Below are 7,500 nucleotides of genomic sequence, written 5' to 3'. Positions count from 1 at the left end.
AAGCTCCACCCTCTAACCTGTTGAGCAGGAAACAGTGGAGAGCAGAAGTGAACCACACAGAAGGCTAACATTCAGCTCTCTGGTGCTGCCGTTCACTAGCATGACCCACAACATTACATATGTAGGACTCTCTGAAGGACTTTACACTCATTTACCATCAACATTCAAAACAACCACCAAGGAAGAAGCAACACCGTCACAATCTGGATTTGACTTCCTGCTGACTTCAACGCGGTGAGTTTTCAGAAGTGAACTTTCACCTCAGAAGTCATTACAGGGGAGACGGAGGTGGTGAGAAAATGGCGTCTAAACCCTCTCTCTCTGAGGAGAATCTCTCCTGTCCTGTGTGCTGTGACATCTTCAAGGATCCTGTTGTCCTCCATTGTAGCCACAGCTTCTGTAAAACCTGTCTGCAGGAATTCTGGAAACAGAAAGACACTCAGGAATGTCCAATGTGCAGGAAAAGATCATCCAGACATCCTCCTTGTAACCTGGTGTTAAAGAACCTGTGTGAGGACTTCTTACAGGAGAGAAGTCAGAGAGCTGCAGCAGGGTCTGAGGTGCTCTGCAGTCTGCACAGTGAGAAACTCAAGCTCTTCTGTCTGGAGGATAAACAGCCCATCTGTGTGGTGTGTCAGACTTCAAAACAGCATAAAAAACACGACTGTTGCCCAGTAGATGAAGCTGTACTGGATCATAAGAGTGAACTCCAGACTGCACTGGAACCCTTAAAGAAGAAGCTGAAGACCTTTCAAAAGGTTAAACTGACTTGTGATGACACAGCTAAACATCTTGAGAGCCAGGCCCAGCACACAGAGAGGCAGATGAAGGAGGAGTTTGAGAAGCTTCACCAGTTTCTACGAGATGAAGAGAGAGTCAGGATCGCTGCACTGAGGGAGGAAGAGGAGCAGAAGAGTCAGGTGATGAAGAGGAAGATTGAGGAGATATCATCACTTTCAGACACAATCAGAGCCTTGGAGGAGGAGCTAAAAGCTGATGACATCACATTCCTGCTGAACTTCAAGGCCTCCATGGACAGAGCCCAGAGCACACTGCCGGATCCAGAGAAGGTTTCAGGAGCGCTGATAGACGTGGCAAAGCACCTGGGCAATCTGCAGTTCAGAGTCTGGGAGAAGATGCAGGGAATAGTGGAATACACTCCTGTGATTCTGGACCCCAACACTGCAGACCCACGTCTCATCCTGTCTGAGGATCTGACCAGTGTGACACCCAGAGAAGAGAGACAGCAGCTTCCTGACAACCCAAAGAGGTTTGACTCCTATGCTGTGGTCCTGAGCTCTGAGGGCTTTGACTCAGGGACACACAGCTGGGACGTTGAGGTGGGGGGGAGTCCAGCCTATGGCCTGGGTGTGATGACAGAGTCTGCAGACAGGAAGAAAGGCTTAGGCTTTTGGGATGATCCTGGCGGCTTTGGTTTACTGGTAGGGAGCTTTATACATGTGTCCCAGGTGTTCCAGGTGTTCCAGGTGGTACACTCACTCTCCTCACAGTGAGCCAGAAGCCCCAGAGGGTCAGAGTGCAGCTGGACTGGGACAGAGGAAAGCTGTCATTCTCTGACCCTGACACTAACACACACCTACACACACTCACACACACCTTCACTGAGAAAGTCTTTCCATTTATCTGGAATTATTGTCATAACAGTCATCCTCTGAGGGTGTTACCAGCGAAGGTGTCTGTATCCATGGTTACTCCCTCTGTCTGAATCAATGATGAACTAACTCACAGTACTTAGACCTTAGTGTTCCTCTGAGACAATCAAACATCAATAACACTTACTAATGTCCTTAAAGCCAGTCAGCAATATTTCCAGAAATGTCTAAAGATGAATTAACCCTTTGATTATGATGTACAACTGTCTGACCTTATCATCACCATAACAGCAAGGACCGGTGGAAGTTCTGTGTCATTTCTAGAGCATCACAGATATGTCAAACACATCCACTGCTAATGTATCTGATCTAACGTTTACATCTGTTGGTGGCTCTTTGATGGTACGCAGAAGTGACTGGATGCGTGTTTCAGTGTGAGTCTAATGAGACCCACCTGATGGAGGGAGAGGATGAGCAGCTCTCTAGCTACAGAACATCTCTTCATGTCCTCCATGATGTTGTGTTAATAATCACTCGTTGCTAATGTAGCATCTTTCTGTCATGATTTTAGTTTTCATCACTTTTTGATTGTGTCAGTTGGTAGAAATGATGTTTATAAACATGGACTTGTTGACAGAATGAAACAATAGAACCCTGATTGATTGATTGATTGATTGTATAAAATGTTTTCTATATATGAACATTATATATTGACTTCAGTGCTTCTCCAGTATGTTCCATGTAAACGTCTCTATCAGACTGTACTGTATAAGGTCAGAGAACCAATAAATGTACAACTTCAATAACCTAATCCAGACTACCCTGCGTGCGTGTGTGTGTGTGTGTGTGTGTGTGTGAGTGTGGGGTGTTTGTGGTGTGTGTGTGTGTGTGGTGTGTGTGTGTGCGTGTGTGTGTGTGTGTGTGTGTGTGTGTCTATGTGTCGTATGTTTGTGTGTGTGTGCAAGCCTGTGTGTGTGTGACCACTAGGCCAGTCAGCATGGTGAATTGTAATACAAGACAACATCAACAACAGGAAATGGGTTCGTGTTAAGATGACATGAGCCACACACACACACACACACACACGCACACGCACACGCACACGCACACGCACACGCACACGCACACGCACACGCACACGCACACGCACACGCACACACACACGCACACGCACACGCACACACATACACACACACACACACACACACACACACACACACACACACACACACACCCTTACAGGAAGAGCTGCTCCATGACGTAGTGGTATTGGTCACAGCTGCTGTCAGGCAGGAAGCAGGCGGAGAACACGATGATGGCGTTCTGGTCGCCATAGTAACCTGGGGAGGAGGGGGGGGGGGTCAGACACACTATACTCTGGGGTTTGTAGTGTGTGTGTGTGTGTGTGTGTGTGTGTGTGTGTGTGTGTGCGTGTGCGTGTGCGCGTGCGTGTGCGTGTGCGTGTGTGTGTGCGTGTGTGTGTGTGTGTGTGTGCGTGTGTGCGTGTGTGTGTGTGTGTGTACCTCCGTGGGAGATGACTCTCCTGTAGGGTTCGATGCTCCTCATGTCGATGCGATGCTCCTGGTCGCCCACGACAACGATGCGATGCTCCTGGTCGCCCACGACAACGCTCCTCCATAGCCTGCCGTCCTGCCGCTCCTCCGCCGCACTGTATTCTGGGATGGCCTCGCCAGGCTCCGCCTCCTCCGCGTCCTGATTGGACGCCTGGGGGTCTCCTGCTGGTGACAGCGTTCAAGAACGTCGATCAAATGTTATTTTATTTTTTTGAGGACTGATGTTGGATGGTCCATTGAGTCCATCTTAATGCAAGGATAATGGTTCATGTCATTTTGGAATCAATGTCTTTGTTTTTATAGGGCCTCTGATTTGCATAAGAATCAATGTGGATCAGGTTGTCATTACAAACTGAGCAGATGGAGAGGAACACAACTGCTCAGGAATGTGACCCTGAGGCCTGGGAGACTTACACACATCTACCCTGAGGCCTGGGAGACTTACACACATCTACCCTGAGGCCTGGGGAGACTTACACACATCTACCCTGAGGCCTGGGAGACTTACACACATCTACCCTGAGACCTGGGGAGACTTACACACATCTACCCTGAGGCCTGGGAGACTTACACACATCTACCCTGAGGCCTGGGGAGACTTACACACATCTACCCTGAGGCCTGGGAGACTTACACACATCTACCCTGAGACCTGGGGAGACTTACACACATCTACCCTGAGGCCTGGGAGACTTACACACATCTACCCTGAGGCCTGGGAGACTTACACACATCTACCCTGAGACCTGGGGAGACTTACACACATCTACCCTGAGGCCTGGGAGACTTACACACATCTACCCTGAGGCCTGGGAGACTTACACACATCTACCCTGAGGCCTGGGAGACTTACACACATCTACCCTGAGGCCTGGGGAGACTTACACACATCTACCCTGAGGCCTGGGGAGACTTACACACATCTACCCTGAGGCCTGGGAGACTTACACACATCTACCCTGAGGCCTGGGGAGACTTACACACATCTACCCTGAGGCCTGGGAGACTTACACACATCTACCCTGAGGCCTGGGAGACTTACACACATCTACCCTGAGGCCTGGGGAGACTTACACACATCTACCCTGAGGCCTGGGAGACTAACACACATCTACCCTGAGGCCTGGGGAGCATACCTGTCAACCCTCCCGTTTTTCCCGGGATTCTCCCGTATTTTACCTTTCTTTCCCGCTGTGCTCCCGTTTAAATATTTCCCCGTAAATCTCCCGTATTTTTAACCTATAATATAATATAATTTAACACTTAATTGTTAGACGTTGGCGCATGCGCACAATCGTTATATCCATGTCGGAGTTGACTTGTTTCCTCTCGTTTCTTGGGCTGCGTTCGTAATCTTGCTCTGAGAGCGCCGGAACGCACACTAGGTGCAACGTCATAAAGGGACCAAGTAATTTGATTGGACAAGAGGCATTCCATGAGTGGTGATCAGATTTTCAGAGCGTATTTACGAACGCAGCCTCGGTTATCTCCGTTTTGAAATGATCGCTGGTGGCATTGCGCCGCTCTTTTCCCATTGACATCATGGTGTCAAGTAATGTATAAATAAATGTGCTGAATTGATATGCCCTTTTGTGTTTTCATGTATATATATATGCAGGGATGTTCAAAGTATTTTACTTTCAACCAGGTATCTGATTCTGATCACCTGTAGTCACTTACTTAATCATAGGAACTAGTTAACCCAATTCTTGTTGCACTGAAGCAGGTGGTTGATTGACTGTGTCCACTTGTCTAAATGTATGTTATGGTTGTCTAGTGGTGATGTTAGGACTGACTGTGTGTCCCCTTGTCTAAATGTAAGGGGTCTCCTATGGTTGTCTAGTGGTGATGTTAGGATTGACTGTGTCTACCCTTGTCTAAATGTAAGGGGTATGGTTTGTGGACGGTGGGGGGGGAGGACGGTGCGGGGGATATCCCTTATTTTCAAATCCCAATGTTGACAGGTATGCTGGGGAGACTCACACACATCTACCCTGAGGCCTGGGGAGACTTACACACATCTACCCTGAGGCCTGGGGAGACTTACACACATCTACCCTGAGGCCTGGGGAGACTTACACACATCTACCCTGAGGCCTGGGAGACTTACACACATCTACCCTGAGGCCTGGGGAGACTTACACACATCTACCCTGAGGCCTGGGGAGACTTACACACATCTACCCTGAGGCCTGGGAGACTTACACACATCTACCCTGAGACCTGGGAGACTTACACACATCTACCCTGAGGCCTGGGAGACTTACACACATCTACCCTGAGGCCTGGGAGACTTACACACATCTACCCTGAGACCTGGGGAGACTTACACACATCTACCCTGAGGCCTGGGAGACTTACACACATCTACCCAGAGGCCTGGGAGACTTACACACATCTACACAATTGAGTGGTGGAGAGGAACAAGCACAGTCGATGGGACAACATCATCTCAGTCACTCTACAAAACTGATCTACAACCAAGTGACCCCCAAAAAAACCTTTGATGCTCCCAGTTTCTGCACCATCTCTGGTGTGAAGAATAGTGGAGCTGCATCAAGTTATGGGTGTTTGTCACTGGCAGGACTGAGGAGTTTGTCAGGATCAAGAGAAAGTTATACAAATTGGTGACTACTGGTATAGGAGAGGAAGAAATGAAAGTGGATGGAGAACCATCCCATATAAAACCCAGAACCGTTGCACCCCTAGTGTGTATGTGTGTGTGTGTGTGTGTGTGTGTGTGTGTGCCCCTGTGTGTGTGTGTGTGCCCCTGTGTGTGTGTGTGTGTGTGCCCCTGTGTGTGTGTGTGCCCCTGTGTGTGTGTGTGTGTGTATGCATGTGTGTGTGTGTGTGTGCCCCTGTGTGTGTGTGTGTGTGTGTGTGTGTGTGTGTGTGTGTGTGCCCCTGTGTGTGTGTGTGTGCCCCTCTGTGTGTGTGTGTGTGTGTGTGTGTTATTGTAAGCTCAGTGTGTGTGTGTGTGTGTGTGTGTGTGTGCATGAGTGTATGTGTGTATGCCCCTCTATGTGTTTGTTTGTGTGTGTGTGTGTGTGTGTGTGCCCCTCTGTGTATATGTGTGTGTGTGTGTGTGTGTGTCCCTGTGTGTATATGTATATGTGTGTGTGTGTATATGTGTGTGTGTGTGTCTGACCATGCTCCTCCAGGGAGTCAGTCTCGTCAGGTGTGTCCATCTCGTCCACGTTGATGTCCAGCTCGTCACCCGTATCCACGGCGACGTCACCCGTATCCACGGCGACGTGGTCTGAGTGGAGGGCCCCCCCCCCCCTCCTCCTCCTCCTCCTCCTCCTCGCTGGGGTCCAGCGACACGTCCATGGGCGGGGCCACCAGTTTCCTCCTGGGGGGGGGAGGGGGGAGGGGTCTGGGGGGAGGGGGGGGGGGTCTGGGGGGAGGGGGGGCGTCTGGGGACGCACACACACACACACATAACTGAGGGTTAGACAGTCTCCCTGGAGTAACTGGGGTCAAAAGGTCTGCATGTCGAAAGTTTAAGTGTTGTAGAGCAACACTCGATATAACAAACAACAGTTTTAGGATCCCTACATACGTATCATTTGTGAATGTGATTCACTGTCTCGTCTGCCGTAGGCTACTGGGTTAGCGATACACGGCTTGTAAACAAACTTACATTTTAGGACGTGTTCAAAAGCAAAGACTGTGTGATCATCTGGTTATGTGTAGTTATGTGTTTCTAGCATGTTGATGTTCTATCAGTATGTTGTGATGTGCTCAACATGCGGTTAGATGTTCGTAGCGATGTTGCTTTTTAGCCGCTATCTGCTAGCAGCTGTTTTCCCTGTGTTTTGATTCAGAGCGACTTTCTCCGCTATTTGGTTTGAGGTGGACCAACATTGAAATCAGCATATCTCCTTCAACTATTTTCACATTTCTATGTATGACACATTATTTGAAAGCTTGCAGGCTGTACTTTCATAATCTGGAAAAAACTGAAAAATGACCATGCCCTACTTGGGGACCAGCCTACCCTGGCCTCCACCAGCCTCCCCTGGCCTCCACCAGCCTCCCTTGACCTCCACCAGCCTCCCCTGACCTCCACCAGCCTCCCTTGACCTCCACCAGCCTCCCCTGACCTCCACTAGCCTCCCCTGACCTCCAACAGCCTCCCTTGACCTCCACCAGCCTCCCCTGACCTCCACCAGCCTCCCTTGACCTCCACCAGCCTCCCCTGACCTCCACCAGCCTCCCCTGACCTCCACCAGCCTCCCCTGGACTCCACCAGCCTCCCCAGACCTCCACCAGCCTCCCCTGACCTCCACCAGCCTCCCCTGACCTCCACC

General features: G+C 49.9%; 1 pseudogene across 1 annotated transcript; it reads left to right on the top strand.

Annotated features, from left to right (window-relative positions):
* The first annotated feature begins 299 nt into the window (after positions 1–299).
* Positions 300–1,726, top strand: LOC308159081 (E3 ubiquitin-protein ligase TRIM35-like; annotated as a pseudogene). Its single transcript has one exon. The product of its transcript is annotated as an E3 ubiquitin-protein ligase TRIM35-like (transcript).
* The last annotated feature ends 5,774 nt before the right edge of the window (positions 1,727–7,500 follow it).

Source organism: Nansenia antarctica, assembly GCF_963989245.1.
Source record: "Nansenia antarctica genome assembly, chromosome: 5".
In the NCBI taxonomy this organism is placed as follows: Eukaryota; Metazoa; Chordata; class Actinopteri; order Argentiniformes; family Microstomatidae; genus Nansenia; species Nansenia antarctica.
The sequence above is the reverse complement of the archived record's forward strand: the minus strand, read 5'-3'. Positions and strand labels throughout refer to the sequence as shown.